This window comes from Diabrotica undecimpunctata, chromosome 4 (assembly GCF_040954645.1).
Source record: "Diabrotica undecimpunctata isolate CICGRU chromosome 4, icDiaUnde3, whole genome shotgun sequence".
Classification (NCBI taxonomy): Eukaryota; Metazoa; Arthropoda; class Insecta; order Coleoptera; family Chrysomelidae; genus Diabrotica; species Diabrotica undecimpunctata.
The window spans coordinates 133300788-133308302 of record NC_092806.1 but is presented as its reverse complement, the minus strand read 5'-3'; the positions used below and the strand labels follow the sequence as shown (position 1 = coordinate 133308302).

Below are 7515 nucleotides of genomic sequence, written 5' to 3'. Positions count from 1 at the left end.
GCACAGAGAGACAAACTGACATAGAGAGTTAAAAACACGATTTTAAACAATACCTGTCTAGTCGTTAATAAATAAAAAAACATGTTAAAGAACATATATCGAATATGTTGTACTGAAATAAAAGCTTATTTTAAGAAATCCATTTAAGAATGGAACGGATAACAGCGACCAAATTACACCAGTTAAAAATTTTTTTGGAGATATGTAGATGATGTATTCTCAATATGGCCTCATGGATCAGAGTTGTTAAACACATTCCTAAATGATATAAACGATAAAGAAGAGACAATAACATTTACCATGGAAAAGGAATATAATAACACACTATCTTTCCTGAATGTTTTAATCTCTACAGATAAACAGATATTTAAATTTCAAATCATATCACAATATTAATATTAAAAAGGGAATCATTAAATCCTTATACGATAGAGCCAAAATTACTTGTTCTAACGAAAATTCGTTCTTGGAGGAAAACATTTGTTAACATCTGTTTTATTAAAAAATGATTATCCTCTATCGTTTATAAATAAGGAATTTTCAACAATCGATCGAATAGAACAAAACAACTTAGAACGAGATCCTACAGCACATACAAGGAACAATACAAGGATAATAACAATACCATACATAAAAGGATTGTCGGAAAAGCTTAAAAGGATAGGAAATAAATTCAACATTTCAACAACATTCAAAACAACAAACACGTTGAGATCTATTTTGTCCAAAACCAAACCTAACAATGAACAAGAAAGGACGAAGAATTGCATTTATAAAATACCTTGTGAAGGCGATCAGTTTTATTTAGGTGAAACATCAAGGCCATTAAATGTTAGAATAAGTGAACATCAATCCTATATTAAAAATAGAGAATTTGATAGATCTCAAATATGTAAACACGCATGGGATAGTGAACATAGGGTTTAATGGAATGATTCAAATATAGTCCTAAAAGAAACGGATGGTAAAAAGAGAAAGATCAAAGAAGCGGCTCTACTTATGCTAAATGAGACCAATTGTGTCGCGAATTCCTCGACAGAATGTAGTAGGATCTGGTTACCCATATTGAAAGAGGAAGTTATTAAAAGGAAAATACCAGTATTGGTAAGTCAATAACATATAGAGGATACATCATTTGTTTTAAATAACAAACATATAAAATCAGAATTTGTTGTTTATTGAGGGTAAACTAAATGCACGGCCAATACCATGCCGGGATAGTATTATGAGGTTTTTTTCCCTCATAATTTATTATGGAATCACTAACAGGAGAATTTTACTGCCATCATGGCATGTATTTGTCTTTTTAAAGACGAATTACATGTTATGATCTTTTCTGACGGATATTCTCCAGTTAAAGTTGATTTCATGTAATCGAATGAACTATCTTATAAGTAAAGTCGTCCCAGGAACGCAACTCAACAATATTGGCAATATCATTTTAAAGTCGTCTACTTTAAAATGTATAATGTATGTCTGAATTGTCGATATAGATGAGTCAGATAAAATTAAATTATTTGAAGAATTTTTCACTAAGTAACAAAAAAACAAAATTTGTTTAATTTACTAATGTTGTATTTTGAGAACGATTTCCGAAGTAGAAATTGAAACGTCAATAAACGTACTTTAACCTTTAATTGTGGCTTATTCCCATTTAAATAGTAATTACTTTAAAATGCCACAAGAAAATAGCTTCAGAACAATATTAAAAAAATTTTTGTGCCGAAGATTGCCAATATAAGTTTATTGCGTATATGAATTTTTTTTTTTTATTTTCTGTCTCCTTCCGTTGCCCACAACGTAAGATAGAAAAAATTTTTTGAAACTATTTGTGATTGTCCTTTGTCTAGTGATAGTTTTTTTGTGTAAATGTATTTAAATGTTTATAACATTCATTGATGTTCACTTTTTGACGAAATGCCCCTGAAGATGCTCGAAAAGCGAAATTACATTGACAAGATTTAATAAAAAAAACTGTAAAGCAAAATTTAAAACAACAAAACAATGGAATTATAATAACTACGGGCATACTTCAGTTAACTAGTTCGATAGTATAAAAAACATACTGTTGATCTAGAGTGTAAAATAAGAGAAAGAGAAATATTATACTGACAAAATGAGGAAGATAGATAAATCAAAACAAAAACTGCTCTGACTAAAAAGGTTGAAAAAGCATCGTTGAAGATTTTAAATTAATAAATAGTATAATTCCTTTAGTATACCCATTCCGGGGAATTATTTGGCTTAGACAAAAAGTACCTTTAAGAAACGTTTATGTTAATTATTTTCAACAATAGGTACAATGGATTACATATTCCTTATAATGGTGATACGTATAATTTTGCAAAAATATTTGTATTTAAAAGTAATATTATAAAGTTTTTTATATTCTTAGCATTGAATTAAAAGAAAATAATACAAAAAAATACTTAAACGTAACACAGAAGTCATTCCGAAATTTTAAACTTTCTCTAAGAAATGCAGTTACATTACCTCCCACTTTACTAATTATTGTTACCTTTGTAATTGGTCCTAAAAATGATGCAACCCATGCGGTTGAAGCACGTTGTGGTGGGGGGAGCGCTAATTATCAATTCTGGTAACGTAATTGGTCTTCAAGAGGGCTCTACCTGCCCAGAAATGTTTATCCAAAAAGCAATTACCGAGATTGATAAACAAATGATAACGTACAAAAGGCCGATTACAAATGTTATTGAATTAGTCAAAGACTAGTACTTGAGTTAGTCATATGCTTCAATAGCTTTATAACGTGTGTTGTGCTAGTGCCTGTATTCCAAATCAGTACTATTTAAGTGTCCTGGCCAGATTGAAAGAACTTCAATACTGCAGTTCTCCTAGAATACGGTAAATATATTTTTTTATACAATTTCTTTAATCTAGTCATATACTATTTTCATTTGTAAGTTGTTGAGAGAATATAGAAGTATTTACTATATTTATTTACTAAGTATATTTAAGTTTTGTCAAACAATTTTTGTACGTAAAGTTCTAGATCTCAAAGAAATTAATATCTTTAAAAGAATTCTATTTATTTTATTTTTATGAACATTTGGAAGAAATTGAAACTGCTAGTTTTTATTTTGCGTTCTAAAAATGCTGTTCTTGATATTTTATCACAGCCAAAATTATTCCTTTCTACAGTAAATGTTTTAGGGCCCAAGAATTTATTTATACGAATAACTAAACTTCTCTACAGTAATAATTTCCTTCATATTGCTTTATATGAACAATTTGATTCAGTTCTGATTTCTTTTCTACGATTTAAAAATGTGATATCTATAATAACAGTAAGTAGTTCCGGACATGATTGTCTTCTTTCTCTACTAGTTTGTTGCCAAAATGTTTACTTTGATGTTTGAAATGTTTATTGAAATGATTTTTTTTGGTTTTCTTTAAGAATCTTATGTAAAACTTCTCTAAAATGGTATTTTTGCTGCCAACACGTTCTATTTTATTCAAGAAATTATCCTTTTATCCACAATTTTAAGTTATTGTAATATAAATTTATTTTCTGGGTATCGTTTTGATATTCTAATGATGTTTAATGCTTTTTTAAAGTTTTGGTTTAAATCTGAACTTCTTCAAAGAGTTATCTTTGGCAATTTTTATGACTTAACATATATAACAATATTTTTGTTTCTTCTTTATATTGACTTGTTGCTTTCCTCTTACTTGAGAGCGTATGCACAAAATTTCGGGCCAATGCTTTTTAAATGCAATCTTTTTTTTTCGAATCCTGAGAAAACTAACAAATATTTTTAAAAAATTTAAACGCAGAATGAAAGATTACATTATTACCGAGGGCCGAAAGTCCCTTAGAATAAAGAAAAAGTTTTTTTGAATGAGATATTTGAAATTAAAAATCACACTAAATTTTCTCTTTTTTTTTTCACCCCTGTAACTTATTAAAATAAAGATTATGGAAGTTTTCAGGGACTTTCTGCCCTGAGGAATAATGTATTCTTTCATTCTGCGTTTAAATTTTTCAAAAATACTTATTAGTTTTTAATGATTCGAAAAAATGAATGCATTTAAAAAGCATTGGCCTGAAATTTTGCACCTACGCTCTTAATTTTTTTAAACCTATTTTCTTGTGAGATCCTAATATAATTTATTATTTTACTGGAAATATGCCACAATTTTACTTTACTGTATTAGTTTATTTTACTTTAAGTAAGTTAAACAAATTAAACAAATTTTGTTTTCATTACTTGGTAATATAATTTCTTCTAATAATCTCACAAAACGTCAGTTAGTAAAAGTAAGTGTTATTTTAAAACATAAATGATATATTCTCAATATGTTATTGAATTACTAATAGTGGTAATTTCTTTTCATTTTTTTCCTCTTATTGCAAACCAGATTCTACTGCATTCTGCCGAGGAATTTGCGACATTTTTGATTCTTCTATTGTTACCATCTGTTTCTTTTACAACTATGAATGAATCTTTCCATTTAACTGATTTTCGCATTCGTGGTCACCTATTTGAGATCTACTAAATTTTCTATTTTAATACAAGATTGATGTTTACTTATTCTAACAGTTAATGGTCTTGATGTTTCACCTGAATAAAAATTATCGCATTCTCAAGGTATTTTATAAATACAATTCTTTGTTCTTTCTTGTTCGTTGTAAAGTTTGGTTTTAGATAAAATATATTGTCTCAATACGTTTGTTGTTTCAAACGTTGAATTTATTTTCTATCCTTTTAGTTTTTCTTTTCTTTTTATTATTGTTATTTCCTCATCGTGTCTTGTGAATGAGGATCCTGTTCCATTTTGTCTATTCTTGGAAATTCCATATTTATGAATGACAAAAGATAATCACTTTTTAATAAAACAGATGTTAACAAATTTTTGTTCCCCAAGAACGAATATTTTTCATTAGAACAAGTCATTTTGGCTCTATCATATAAGGATTTACCAATTATAAGTACAATTATAGGTACCTTTAATATTGATGTTGTGATTTGTTTTTTAATTTAGATATCTATCTTTTGGTGTGTGTGGATTTTCTATACAGCTGAGTCTTATATCCGGCAACGCTCTTTGAGATTAATACATCTAGGAAAAGTAGTCAGTTATTAGGTACCTATATTTATTTTCCATGTTATTGTCTCTTCTTTATCGTGTATACAGCTATCATCTACCGGTCTCCACCATACTGAAATATCACCAAAGAAAAAAATCAAAGGTCAATTAATATTGAGAGTAAACTAAAGGCCTAAATTAAAGGCTAAAGTATTTTATAAAATAGTATTATGAGATTTTTCCAGGTTTTTCTTTAATAAGGATTGAATAAGGGATCCCAACTGGAGAATTTTACTGTCATCATCGCATGAGGTTTTCTGTTTAAAGACAAATTGCATGCTATATGCTACGGTTTTCCTGAGGATTATTCTAAAATCGATTTCATGTAATCGAATGAACTAGAGATATCTTAAAATAAAGTCGTTCCATGATCGAAACTCAAAAATATTCAGAATATCATTTTAAAGTCATTATATCTGTGTGAATTTTCAATATGAATAAATAAGTCACATAAAATTAAATAATAAGAAGAATTTTATTACCAAGTAATAAAAACAAGATTTGTTAAATTCGTACTTTGAGAACGATTTCCGGAATGGAAATCGAAACATCTAAATAAACGTTTTAAAGTAGATAACGTTGTGCTGATTCCCGGTAAAAATAGTAAATTCTTGTTAGTTAGACTCTTTATCATAAAATACTAAGTTGTTAAAAAAACTGAGTTGTACTTGTAAATATATAGGTATAGTTTATATATTTAATTAAGATCCTTTGGCATTTTAGTAATCGAAACAAAAGTTTTATTTAAAAAATGATCTTTTACTATTAATAACTTATTCTTTAAGAGCCATCTCAGCGACGGAGGTCGCCAATCATCATAGCAATTCAGACTCACTTTATACTTTTTGTATAGTAAAATCTAAGTCAGTGATATTAACGTTCAATCAATCTTTAAAAATATTTTTATATTCTCTCAGCATATACATGTTAATTTTAAAAAATATGTGGACAGACAAGGCGGGAAAATATTTTTATAATTACTCAATTTGTTTTGAGTTCCTAAAATTAGGCAACCATTTAGCAACACGTTGGTAGTGAGTCATCTACCTAGACGCTTCCTACTCCTACCTAAGAAACTTAGTTGAGATTTTTGACATTTCGTAAATATAGTGTTTGGCTTTTCGTAAATTTAACATTGTTATCAACAACGATTTAAGTTCAATTTCTAATTAATGGTATAAAACTTTTGGGACGCTAGAAAGTGTTGTCCTAAGAAATATTTTTTCAAGGTCCTTTAACTATATTCGTATATTTCAATTGTTTGGGTTTGGATTCTTTAACTATTCTAATCTTTTTATTTTGTTTTAATTAAGACGAATGTCTGGAGGTATCACAGAGCTCGTATGTCTAGTATCGTAAACAAGTATCAACTATCTTTTTTGTGAGAGTGGAAATCTTCCAAAGACCGTACCAGGTGAATCGTACCTGGCGTAAGTTGGATTTAGAGTAGACGGAGTACATTCAACGCAATATCTCTTTTTGGGGATCTTGCCCTCAGATGCATCGATGGTACAAAGCCTACCAACCCTAGGCTACGCACGTAGCACGTGTTTCCAGAGTCTCTCACGCACGCAGCCACCCTTCCTTATCTCTTTTTTTCTCTGTTGCTTATGTTACTTATTGTTACCCCTGTTGTCTCTCTCTCTCTTTCTCTCTAAAATCTCTTCTTCTACGATTTTTGTCACAGCCTCCAGTACTTCTTTAAACCTGTAGATACCAGTAACATACCTACTCTTGCATATTGCTGTCTTGCGCTCTTTCGTCATTGAATTTACTACATTCGAACACACAGTGTTGCTTATGCCGATGTCCACACAGCTACCATATATTGCCTTGCCTATCATATCAAGGTATGTTCTAACTGACCCGTGTCCCGTAAGGAATTGTCCGAAGCAGTAGTTCTTGCTTTTATATTTGCACTCCATCCACTCCTCCACAACCGGAATTAGATTTCTTGTCCAGGCAGCCCCCCAGTTGTTTGTGATGGTTTCTATTATTTCTTCTGCCTTCTCTTGGTTTCTCTTGCCATATACTTCGGCTCTCTTTTACCAGCAGGTGTATAGTTGGCACCCCAGCTATAACTTGTAGGGCTATAGTCGAGGTCATTTCATAGGCACATATGACCCTTAATAGGGTTTTTCTTTGGGCCTTCTCTAAAATTTGTTTGTACTTACTGTTTGTTAGTTACTTGATGCCACACCGGTGCCGCATATAGAATTGTGAAGTGTACCACTTACATCAGAATCCTTTTTTTTTTCGGACCTGGGCCTCGTATTTGGCATAAGTACTGCTAATGCTGTTCTCTGTTCGATCTTGTTTTCAGCATATTTGAGGTGTTAGCCAAATAACTGTTTACTGTTTTACTTTTAAGTACTTAACCTTTTTGGCAGGCATTATTCTTTC

The 7515-nt window shown here is 30.1% G+C and overlaps 1 protein-coding gene across 2 annotated transcripts in view; it reads left to right on the top strand.

Moving 5' to 3' along the window:
• Window positions 1–2735: 2735 nt before the first annotated feature.
• The window catches only part of prage (RNA exonuclease prage), a 312334-nt gene continuing 307554 nt past the window's right edge, over window positions 2736–7515 (top strand). The window contains exon 1 of one of the 2 annotated variants that reach the window (XM_072530317.1): window positions 2736–2865. The gene's annotated coding sequence lies outside the window, so the exon portion shown is untranslated. The remainder of the gene's footprint in view (window positions 2866–7515) is intronic. The other variant, XM_072530315.1, reaches the window with a different exon arrangement.